General features: G+C 44.5%; 1 long non-coding RNA gene across 1 annotated transcript; it reads left to right on the top strand.

The window, feature by feature from the left end:
- Positions 1–6,823: 6,823 nt before the first annotated feature.
- Positions 6,824–12,259, top strand: LOC132026850 (uncharacterized). Its single transcript, XR_009407022.1, has 3 exons — positions 6,824–8,533; positions 8,766–8,840; positions 9,178–12,259. It is a non-coding gene; the product is annotated as an uncharacterized LOC132026850 (long non-coding RNA).
- The last annotated feature ends 6 nt before the right edge of the window (positions 12,260–12,265 follow it).

Raw genomic sequence — 12,265 nt, 5'->3', positions numbered from 1 at the left:
GACTTGTGTTGTGCTTTTACTTTGTAAATGAACTGGTGCTAAATTCTGTCCCTCCAGGATTCTCCCCAGACCCCATCAGAGAGGAATCTAGGACCAGATTCTCCCTCCTTGTTCCAGGGACCTGGGTGACTCCTTCTGTCTGTTCAACAGCCAGGACACAGAGGACTGGGGAGGGACCCTTCCTTGGCATCAGGTGTCCACCTCTGCCTGGCTTGCCCACGCCCTGCTGGAGGGTGAGGTCAGGGTCAGAGGTAGTGAGGTGGCTGGGGAAGGAGGAAGAGGCTGAGGGCAGCCCAGCCTGGTGATTCCACTTTCCTGCCAGACCATTCTTCCCAGCTCCATCCAGCATCCCATTGATCTGCTGCTGCTGTTGCTGCTGCTGCTTCCAGACCCCCGCCAGCTCCAGCAGAGGTGTGGGAGGGATCTGCCCTGTGGGCATCCAGGAATCCTGTAAGATGCCTCCAGCTCTCTCCACAGTTGCCCAAACCCCAATCTTCCAAGGAGCCCCAGAGCTCTGTTCCCCAGCCCTGTAGGATCCCTCACTCACTCACCTTTCCCAGGGTCAAGGAATCTCTCGGTCTCGCCAGGGGCCCAGGGCTCTCCCCACAGTTCATGGGGTCCTCCTGCCATCTGGAGCCCAAGAAGTGATGTGGGCAAAGGGCAGGGCATATCACAGGCTTGAAACAGGAGGGACCTGTGGTAGTCACCTGGGCTGCCTTTAATAACTGACATGTGAGGCACTGGATCTGGGAAGACTCTTGGCCCATCTGTATGTGCTCAACATGTGGCTTCCTCTCATCTTTTGCACAGTTATGGACACTCCCCATTCACTGAAGGAAAATAGCTCAGGGTCACACACCTGGTAAGCAGGACAGTAATCAAACTCTAGATTCCTGGTTTGTCTCCAGGGGCTACAAAGGGTTTCATCGACGGGAGGCTGACACTGGCTTTGGGGACACATCCTCAACTCCATGACTGATCTCACCTGTTTGAGGCCCCCAAACTCTGTTCCCTGCTTCTTCTTTCCCTGCTCCCAGTTCCAGTTCTAGTCAAGGTGACTCAGGCCATCGTTCATGGAATCCCCTGGTCTGCCTTATAGGCTGGGCCTCTCTTCCGTTCACTTTTGGGCTAGTCTGATGCACCCCTTCCATAGCTGCTCTCTCCTTCTACAACAAGGACAGCCCAACTCTGGGGCTCTTGAGGTGGACAGCAGCATCTAAACAGAATTTAACACTATTGTTTTGTTATACTTGTTGGCTTGTTTTTTTATGGTTTCTTCATCTTTATGTTAAAGATGTTCTCCTAAGTGAGGGTGGTTGGAGTGGAGGCAGGGTGGGAGGTATGGATTGTCTGGGGGATGGACATTGGGTGGGGGGTATGTGCTATGGTGAGTGCTTGAATTGTGTAAGGCTGATGAATCACAGACCTCTATCCCTGAAACAAAAAATATATATGTTAATAAGAGAAAAAAGCTATTGTTCTATTTTAGCAGTGCTAGAATGGTTCCTGTTTTAAAGAAATTTACATAACAATAAAGTGGTGGTGTGTAGAGCACTGATTTTCAGCTGCCTTAGGCCTTAAGGAGTTGAGGAAACACTGTGTGAGTCCTAGGGAGACACTGTTCAAGAAGTTCAGCTCAGGACAGGGCCCAGGAGAGAGGATAACATGGGGTTTGTCTAGTCTCCTGGGTACCTGGCGCTGCCAACATGCTTGGCTGTCCCCACCCAGCACATCTGGAGCTCCCAACTCTCTGGGTGTTGTCCTGCATCCCCCAGGGGAGAAGCTGGTGAAAGTCTTCTCTTAAAATGCTCTCATTCCTGGAGGTCCCAGGAGATGACATGAGAGTCCGATTGGATTGTTTCCCTCTGAGCTTCATCATATAAAGCCGAAGCTAGTGGGTAGGAGGGTCACAAAAGAGAAGTGACAGATCTACTTTGTTCAAATGTCTCAGCCAATTAGGGATGATTTTGAGACCATACAGTCTTCTCACACTAATACTGGAGAATATTCCAGCCCAGAAGACATATTTGATTACAACTGTGTCATGCTCGTATCATTCAGTTCCAATGTTGCTCTTTTTCTTTTCTTTTTCTTTACTTCTGTTTCATTGATAGAGGTACTTCTCAGTTTCTAAACATACGTAAATTTCTAGTTAGCTTTTAATCAGTGATTTCTAGCACGTTATGTTACCACAAAATGCTCTGTTGTCTGTGATTTCATGCGTCTGAAAAAAAATTGAAATTTCCCTTATGGCCAAAGGAAATCAGGAGCATTTTTGTAACGGTCTCCTATGTGCCCCAAATCTGTGTGTCCTCCACAGTGGATATGGATGTGGACAGATGTATGGAGACAGCTGTGGGATTCAGATGGTTTGCCATCAAGATCGATATCTTGTGGATGTTCTGTCTGCGTTGAGTTGCTGGGAGAGGGCTGGAACCTCCTACTCTGGTTGTGTATGTGATTGTTGTTGCAGTTTGGTCCTCCTTTGCTTTCTCTGTTGTTCAGCCAGAGGCGCTCAGACGGTAGTTTGGAAAGGGAGAGCGCACCCAGAAGAGGGAACAGGGACCTGGGTTGGAGGGAGCAAACAAGGAGAGCCAAAGTTCCAGAGAGGACCTGTCGTTGCGATGGCACGTGGTGGGGTATCAGGTGGGAAGGGGCTTTGTACCAATGAGGTCACCTGTTGCATCCATGTTGAGCTACTAGGGGCAAAGGCAGCTGGTTGGTGGAGAAATTAGAAAGGTTCTAGGTTGCTAAGGAAACGTTCAAACCTGGGAAGGCTTGGTGGAAGATGGATTCTCCACACCAACTGCTCCTGAGAGTTCACTTTACCTGCTAATGTGTCCTGCTGACCTTGTACTTTACTAACCTGCTGACCTCCTAACCTTTCTGAACCATGCTCCTTCCCTTCAAGTACTTATTCTCACTCTGACACTGTCCCTGACTCCTTCTTCTCCTGACCAACACTTCCCCATCCTACCCTCTATTTCCTCCCTATTCCCATCCCTAATTACCACCCTGTCCCCTCCCCAACCTCCCCTAACCCCCCCACCCTTCCCTCTCCTGCCCCCCCAACCATCTCCACCTCCTCCCTGGGGCCACAGTGCGCCTTAAAAGGATGAGGACATGGTGCTGCAAAGGCTTCTCTCCTGGTTCCTCCTGCTCCCATGTCCCAGTTCCTCAAACCCAAATGTGAGTAAACAGGACACTTCAGTGGTGTCTTCCTCCTAATTTTTTTTTTTGCATATTATTTATTTGAGCAATGGAGAAAAGGGTCACAGGTATAGGGGGAAGAGCAGAGAGGGTGGGAAAGAGAGAATCCCAAACCAGCTGTGCAGAGAGCCCAGAGCCCAAAGAGGGGCTCTATCTCAGGACCATGAGATCATGATTTGATCCAAACCAAGACTTGGTCACTTAACTGATTGAACTACTTGGGTGCCCATGAAAAAGTAAAACCTGTACTCCCAGGAGAGAGAGAGTCAGACAACAGTTAGGGAACACCCCTGGAAATAAGTAGACTTCTTTAGATCTGCTTGTACCAGATTATGAAAGAGGGTTCTGGAAGTGTGAGTAGTCAGGAAGGACCCTTGTATTGAGTCAGACTCATCCCACATGATGACCTCTAGTCAAAATAGACTTCATTCTGTTTCATTTGAGTCTTCAGAAGAGGGAATTTCTTGGTCGTCTGGATTGGAATTATACCTCTCTACCTAGGCTGCATCTCATGGATCAGTTCACCTTTCTCATTCTACCCCATCTCTGAACTCTTGCCTAAACGAACTGGTCTTGCGTTTCCCACCTCCACCTGCTCATGGCCACTATCGGAGAACCGAGTGTTTTTGGCCCCACTGGCTGTCATCTAGTGCAGAGTCAGCTACTCGCTTCAGCATCCAGACAGCTGCCAGATGTCCTGAGTGCCCACGACTGGGCGTGTTTGATATTTATGACAAGGTGGCCTCTATCTTTTGTACATTTGATACCCATGATCAACCACTGTGCTGACAGCTACTGCTCTCTTTCAGACAGTGGCTATTCGAAGACAGTGTACTTTTCCCGCTAGCACACATTTTCCTGACTTCAGCTGTGAGGGATGAAGAGGAAAATGTTATAGATTTCAGGAGCTCCTTTCTAGAGAGGTGTGTTTGCACAAAATTCAACCCTGATGTGAATTAGTATGAATTGCATTGTGTCTTTTCCTGAAATACTTCTAAATGTAGTTTTTGTTAAATGATGTGTTCCTTACCTTGGTGTTCATATCTAGGAATTCTGTATTCTTTTAGAATTCCTGGGCACCTGGGTGGTTCAGGCAGTTAAGTGTGTGCCTTAGGCTTGGGCCATGATCCTAGGGTCCTGGGATTGAGCCCTGGTTGGGCTCCCTGCTCTGCTGGCAATCTGCTGCTCAGTCTCCCTCTGCCCTTCCCCCTCTCTCTTTCAAATAAATAAATACATTCTTTAATATTTTCTCTCATTAAAAAGTTAAATTTTATAGATGTTATTGCCGGATTTAATTACAATACTAAGAAATAGGAACAGCTTTTTAGAGATACAAAACTTCATGGATATCCTTAGGGCGTACATGATCACCTGTTATGCAAATCCTTATGTACTTCAAAAATCTGACATCTTGGACTATGATTCAGAAGCAAAGTGAGCATTGAAAAAAAAACATTAATGTTTTCAGAAACTAAGCCATAACTCGAATTTATTTTTATGGGAAAGTAATTACATATCATATTAATGAGCAGCCTCCCATCTCTCTCACTTATGTCCTAATCTATAAACATCTGTCCATATAACATGTTCATTTGTATCTCTAGTACATTATATTCATGCTTTCTCTCATTCTTCCAAAATTTTGGGTTTAGTTTTGGAAATGTTCCAAATAAGTTTATCCAGCTCCTTCATGGATGTACAAAAGAAGTCACTGACTTCTTACCTACTCTAAGTTTACATTGACTTGTGTATTTTATGTTGGCTTATAAATTCTCAAGTTCTGTTAGCTATAGAAAAAAATTTGCAATCTGCTTGTAGGTAAAGTAAAATCTCTTAAGATCTATTAGGTTTTGCCTACAACTTCAGTGTGTTATAATATATATGTGATCACAACATCTTTTCAAACAATACTGTTTGTTGATATTGGACAGAGGTAAGCAACAAGGAGACCATCACCATGGTAAGATGATAAACACACTCATCACTCCACAAAGTTTGCCCCAGCTCCTTGGCCATCCCTCTGTGCTCCTTCTCCTCCAGGAGGTGGTAGTTGAGAGGTATGCTTGCCTCCTGGAGGCCGGTTGAGGGTTTGTAAAGTTGATTCTCTGTGACAGATACACAGTAAATGTCTTTGAGATTCCTCATTGTCTCAAATGGTATTTCAGCTTGTCCTTTCCTTGCCTGACCATTTCTGTGTTGGCCCTGATGTGATTGAAGTTCTGTGGAAGCTTCTCATTTTAACTGCCCCCTTGGGAACCTGTGCCTTTCTCATTTACCTCTGGAGAACCATCCTCGCTGTAAGTATACTAATGTACCTTCTATACTTTAATTCATAAATAAGCAGAAAATTTTATAGTCACTTGAAATTTTTACGTCCATTCAGTACTACAGATTTCCCTCTAATATGTCAATTTTGATGCTCACCTAGATTGATGTAATTTTAAATTTCTATTGAAGTGCCTTCTTGATCCATGTTTGTTTGTTTTTTAAGTTCAAGCACAATTGGCAAACAGTGTAATGTGAGTTTCAGGTGTACAATATGACTCAGCAATTCTGTACATTTCTCAGTGCTCGCCACAAGAAGTGGACACGTATTCCCCTTCACCTCTTTCCCCCGTCCCTCCATCCACCTACCCTCCCACCCTTGTCTTCTTTAGAAATGTACTGTTGAATATGCATTTTTTGGGTGTTCTCCAGGTATCCTTCTGTTCTCTATCTCTAGTTTGAATCATCTGTGGTCTGAGAACATACTTCCTGTGGTTTCGATTCCTTTGGTGGTTCAGATATGTTGTGTGGCCCCAAATATGGCCTCTTCTTATTTTTTAAATTTCTTTTCAGCATAACAGTATTCATTGTTTTTGGACCGTATCCAGTGCTCCATGTAATCCATGCCCTCTCTAATACCCACCACCTGGTTCCCCCAGCCTCCAACTCCCTGCCCCTTTAAAACCCTCAGATTGTTTTTCAGAGTCCATAGTCTCTCATGGTTCACCTCCCCTTCCAATTTCCCTCAACTCCCTTCTCCTCTCCATCTCCCCTTGTCCTCCATGCTATTTGTTATGCTCCACAAATAAGTGAAACCATATGATAATTGACTCTCTGCTTGACTTATTTCACTCAGGAAGGCCAAACAGCAATTAGCTGGAGTAGAAGTCAAGACCAGCAATTCCAAGGGACTCATGGATGCCCCTCCAGGTTTCCCCCATGGTGCCGACCAAGCTTCCCTGTTTTATACAGATCACCTTATACCTTCCTTCCAACACAGCGTATGCTCCAATCTGAAGGTTCTCCCAGACCATTCTGTTGGCCACAAAATAGTCCCTTTGGGGTGCTACCAAGACCCTAACATCTACTTCCTTTTTCCCATTATGGAATCTCAAATTCTTCCCACAAGTTTCACTGCTAGTTCTCTTGGTTCTTCATCTCCAAAAAACTTAATGAGTGAAGCCAGACACAAAAGGTCACACATAATGATTCATGATGATTCCCCTCTGAGAGATTTGAGATCCACGCAACATGGATGCATCCCAGAAACATGCCCCATGAAAGACACTCAAGCACCCTTAGGATAGAATTCAGTGGAAAGAGGCACTCAACAAACTGATAGTTATGGGAATGTTTTGTGTTGTAATTAGGATGGTAGGAACCTGCACTAAATTCATCTGAAGACACAGAACAGCAATACTCTTATTACATACACACAAAAAGCAACCATGGGGCAGGCTGAAGGATCAGCCATGGTGGTAATCTTTTGATCTATAAATGTATCAAATCAGTGCACTTTACACTTTATACTTGTATCTCAGTAAAGCTGGGGACAATGATTAAATTCTATCTCAATAAATATATACAATGAAAAAACAACTAATGACAAACTGAATGTTACTAACATAAAAAAAACCTAGGAAAATGGTGAAATAATATCTTGTAAATGTCTGCATGATCCCTTGTCAACACTGAATAGGTTGAACATTAATTGAATAGAATTTGAATAGATTTAGGGGTCAAAAAGATGTCATACACACTTGTGCTCTTTATCAGAAATGGATTGTGAACTATGATGACTTAATCAGGAAATTCTAATTTTGTCTTTTTTTTTTTTAAGATTTTTATTTATTTGTTAGAGAGAGAGATACAGAGCATAAGCATAGGCAGACAGAGTGGCAGGCTAGAGGCAGAGGGAGAAGCAGGCTCCCTGCCGAGCAAGGAGCCCGATGTGGGACTCGATCCCAGGACACTGGGATCATGACCTGAGCCGAAGGCAGCCGCTTAACCAACTGAGCCACCCAGGCGTCCCATTGTCTTCTTTTTTAATCCTGTGAATTAATTCTGTTAAGCAAATGTTTTTGTAATATCTTTAGATTACAATTTTGGTATTTATGTGTACTATAGATTTTTACTCATATGTTTTGACATCCAGCTTACCCTTGTTTATTCCTCTCTTAGGTAAAGCCTCGACAATATGAAGGTAAGATATTCGGCTTCAGTTTTCTTTGCCAAAAATTCTCGGTATGGGTGTATGATGTGGGTATAATCTGACAAGGAATAACTATGGTGACTTCTGATGTCTCACTGACTTCTTAAGTCTTGAAAATTGTTCTCTTCCTCATGTGGAGTCTGAGTGACAATGTGGAGGGAGTTGCCCTAAGAGACCAGGAGGAGGAAGACCTTGTGGGACTAGGGAGAATACAAGGTGTAATTTTGCAAAGAGATGTTTAGGAGGCAAGTGATGATCACAGCCTGAGGTCTGGAGGGAGTACTTTGCCATGAGCTGGCTCTTGGTGAAATGTCAAGAGGAGAAAGCTCTCTTAGTCTAGCAAACAGGCTACACTCATAGAAGAAGGCATATATTGCCACGCAGAGCACGTGTCATGGGAGAGGATCAAACCATGGTTTTGAGTCTGAAGTGGCGGGAGCCTTTCCTGCCAAGGGAAAATGAATTGAATCGAATGTGTGCCAGCGGGGATAATGGATAGTGTCTGGGGCTCATGGATTGTGGTGATTCTGTGGTGCTGGCTGTTGAAGGCCTGGGTGGCCGTCAGGCGCTTTGGAAACCGTCGAATGCCATTGTTCATCACTGTGAGTTCTTGCTTTCTTCAGGCACAGTGGGAATGCTAACAAGTTACTGACACCCATGTGTCAGAGAATGTGTCCCTGGTAGGATTATTCAATCCCCCTGGGATTATTCAGTGTCGCTGGTTTTGCTAATTATCTTAAAATTCTTTTTTCTCCTTTCAGTTACTTTAAACCAAATAAAAAAGAATATTGATGAGCTGCAAAAGGAATAAAGGGATATTGAAACATAGCCAGGTGGGAGGAGAAGGTATGTGTGCCCTTTCAAATATTTTTTGTGATTTCATTTTGGTTCCTTCCTCCTCATCTAGTTCATTCTATTGATCTATTTCATGGGATCCAAGGTGGTTTTTGAGTAAAAGAAGCTTCACAAATGTAGAGCACTGCCTCTCTCTTTGAGAAAGGAGTTACACATTGTTCGATAGGATTCTCTAACATGATGCTATTTTGGGATTCTGATTCCTTTTTCCTGTGCTTTACAGATCAGGGAAGCAAAGAAAGAAGCTCAAAGGAAGAGAGAACATAAGGTTTTCCTTGCCGAAATAAATAAATGCAAAGTAAGAATCCTTTCTTTGCCCAAATTGTGTTCTAACAATGGAAATAAAAATAATGAATTACTCTCATTATTTCTAAGATTGATTGATTTGAGAGAAGGAAAGAGTGAGGGGAGGGGGCATGAAGGAGAGAGAGAGAGAATCCCAAGCAGACACCATGCTGAGTGTGTAGCCTGATGCAGGGATCAATCCCATGACCCTGAGATGAGGACTTGAGGCCAATGAAAGCAGGAGTCAGACACTCCACAGACTGGGCCACACAGGTGCCACCCAAGCCCCATGGAATGAATCCTTGTGACTCATTCAATACATATATATATTTCCATATATTTTCTTGAAGGAGAACACAAAAAACATGGATGTCATCAATAAAAATTTGAAGGACACCCTTCGTCTTAAACAGGCTCTCTCAGAAGTTGTGAGAGCCAGAGATATCCAGACTGTGGATGTGGTAAGAGGTCGATGTTCGTTGTCCTAGAATGCTGCTCAGGAGGCTTTTGACTCAGTGTGGGAGGTGAGTGCAGTGTACCCGTGAGCTGTTTACACAGTAGAGAGTGGGCGTCTGGGCACTGCAGCTTCTACTGAACAGTGAGCTGTGATTTCACTTAGGACCACCATGATGAGGTTTGCCACTTCAAGGTCTAGGAAGTATGGTTTATTTCACAGTTGGGTAATCTTCACATCATTCAGCGCTGCCCTCCATGTTATGTAGAAAATCGCACAAAATACGTGAGCGCTGAAGGGTGACAGCAGGTCCAATTATATAGTAGAAGAGTTTTTTTTATATCTGTTCCACTGAGAAAGCCATTTGTGCGTTTTCTGAAATGAACCAGTTTCCTTATCTCCTTATTTCATTTCCCCTTATTCTATTTATGCCTCAAGGGATTTCTTTATTGCCTCTATGATGCTGTCCTGCTAGGTGCCCTCATAGGTCTTTTCTTAAATCTGTCTTAAAGGTCCAAGATGAATTGGATGATGACGAGCTGAGAGCCTTGACATGCAAAAACCAAGAACTGAAAGGTATGTTTTTTGGGGGGAGGAAATCTCCATAGGGTGGCAATGAGTTTGCCTCAGGCAGGGAAAGAATCCCTTCCTGCCTTCATGATCTTGCCCTTCTCCTTCCCCATCAAAACCAAGTTCTCAGGTCATGGCACAAACACACAAAAGGAATCTTATCCTTTACAGAAAGCGAAAAGTTCCTGGAAGACCGGTATAATGCCCTGAGTTATCAGAAAACAGCTAAAGAAGCCGAATTGAACCTGCTAAGGAAGAAAGTGAATATGGTAGTGGAGTTCACTGAACAACAATAACGGACTGCAGAAGACTAAGCTCTTGCTGTGTTGTCCTAAATACATTTGTATAAATTTATGTGGCGGCAAGTCTAGATAACTGTATTTGGAACTTCCGGAATTGGATCTTAGAGTACTTTTACCAAATGCATTTTGTAGAATTGTGCCTGCCCTTCTATTCTGATATGTGTAACCTGCATTTTCCTTTCTGTTCTAAGGACTTGCCACACATTGTTGTGTGATTCACTGAGGTAGAAGGGGGTAGGTAGCATTATTAATCACTTGGATACCTGGATCCCCTCTGGGTCAGTCTACACTGTCCTTTCAGGTTCACTCATATCACGTGATCTTACCACTCCTGCATTAGGTCCAATTCTTGTTCAGCATGAGACTTGGGTTCAGAATGTGGACAGAACAATGGAATTCTCTTCCTGCAGAAACCAGGAAAGTTTCTTTGTGGAAAGTGGGCTGGGGCTCCAGCAATCCTGGGTCCCTTCATCTGGTGCACAACTGGGATCATTCGGTACAGCCCAGTCGCTAAGAAGGTCAGGGTATTTCCTGTCCACGTGATTTACTTTTTTTTAGAAAGGACTGTACATTGACCTATTTGACAGAGAGAGACACAGTGAGAGAGAGAACACAAGCAGGGGGAGTGGGAGACGCAGAAGCAGGCTTCCCACCGAACAGGGAGTCCAATGTGGGGCTCGATCCCAGGGCTCTGGGATCATGACCTGAATCAAATACTTTTAAGCAGATACTTAATGATCAGGCCACTCTTGTGCCCCTCCACATGATTTTCTAGGTGGAACTCTCCCGGATCCCATCCAAATCCTGCAGTCTTACTAAGTCTCATCTTTGCTTGTTGCATTCCAACCTGTCCCCAAAAGGTTGCTTGTTCATTTACTTTGTATTCCCTCGCCTGTTCCAGAATTCACTGATGTGTCTTGGAGAGATTGGCTCCCACTGCCAGGCTGGCTTTCTCCTAGGCTTCCTAGTTCTCCATCTGTTTCTCATGTTTCCTCATGTGCTCTAGAAATTTCACAAGTTTGCTGTCTTGTCCAGTGTTTCCTTTTGTTTCTCAGGAGGAGATCAGGACGGTGGAGGCCCTCATTCCTGTTGAAAAGCAAAACTGTTCCCTGCCTTCCTTGGAGACTCAGCTTTGTGTTATTTCTTCCCTCTCCAGGGGTAGGGGCCGCTCTCTCTCACAGGCACCTGAGTTCTGTTCATTGGTAAGTTCTTGGGGCGGGTCTAGTGTCCTCACCAACTTTGTCTCTTCAACACCATATGCCTGAGCCAGACATTGACTGTGGGTCCAGAAGACATTTGCTGAAAGTTAACATTTTCTGAAGGATAGTTGAGAGGCCAGAAGCAGATGCTCATGTCCTTCTCTTTCTAGAGGTTTTGTCTCAGTTTCTAAAGTCTTTCTGCACGTGATTCTTGACATGTGTCCTGTTGAAACCTTTGAATCAACACCATGAACAAGAGTCTGAGGCAGCCCAGCAAACCAACCTTGCTAACATCACCGTTTGCTGCCTTCACCATCCATGAACTTGGTCTTGTATTCGAGGTTGACTCAATGGAGTTGACAGTTTTCCATCTGAAGTCTGGTCCCTGGACAAAAGACCCTGAGTATGTGACAGTTCACATGGATTATTTGAGGACCTATTTTTGGCAGTACGGTTGGCCTTTTCCTACACCAGGATCTTTCAAGAGGGGGCAGGGATTGTACTTCTCAAGCCTAGAGATGTGTGGGAGTGAGTTTCCATGCTAGTGAAGCCCTATTCTAGAAGGTTCCTTTTGGGCTGTGTTGCCCAACCTTGGTCTGAGGATCAGGGCTCCCCATGGAGGTATGAGACTAATGATGGGCCACTGCTTCATCCTAATGGGTGTGGCTGGTCAGGCTTGGCTTTTCACTTTGGACTGAAATGGGCCTTCACCGTCTCAACCTGAAGACCAACTCTGAGAGGGCACAGAGTGCAATGTTATTTGGTGACATGGTGAATGAATTGAAGTAGGGAAGTATAAAGACAGTCCCGATTGGAGGGAACTTGGCAGCAGCCAGAGTTTGATTGTCGTTGAACCCTAAATGGGGCCTCCATTCATCTCCCTGTTGTGTTGTCAGTCTATGCTTTTAGCGGG

Source organism: Mustela nigripes, chromosome 11, assembly GCF_022355385.1.
Source record: "Mustela nigripes isolate SB6536 chromosome 11, MUSNIG.SB6536, whole genome shotgun sequence".
NCBI lineage: Eukaryota > Metazoa > Chordata > Mammalia > Carnivora > Mustelidae > Mustela > Mustela nigripes.
Note: the sequence above shows the minus strand (reverse complement) of the source record. Positions and strands in the feature narration are given on the sequence as shown.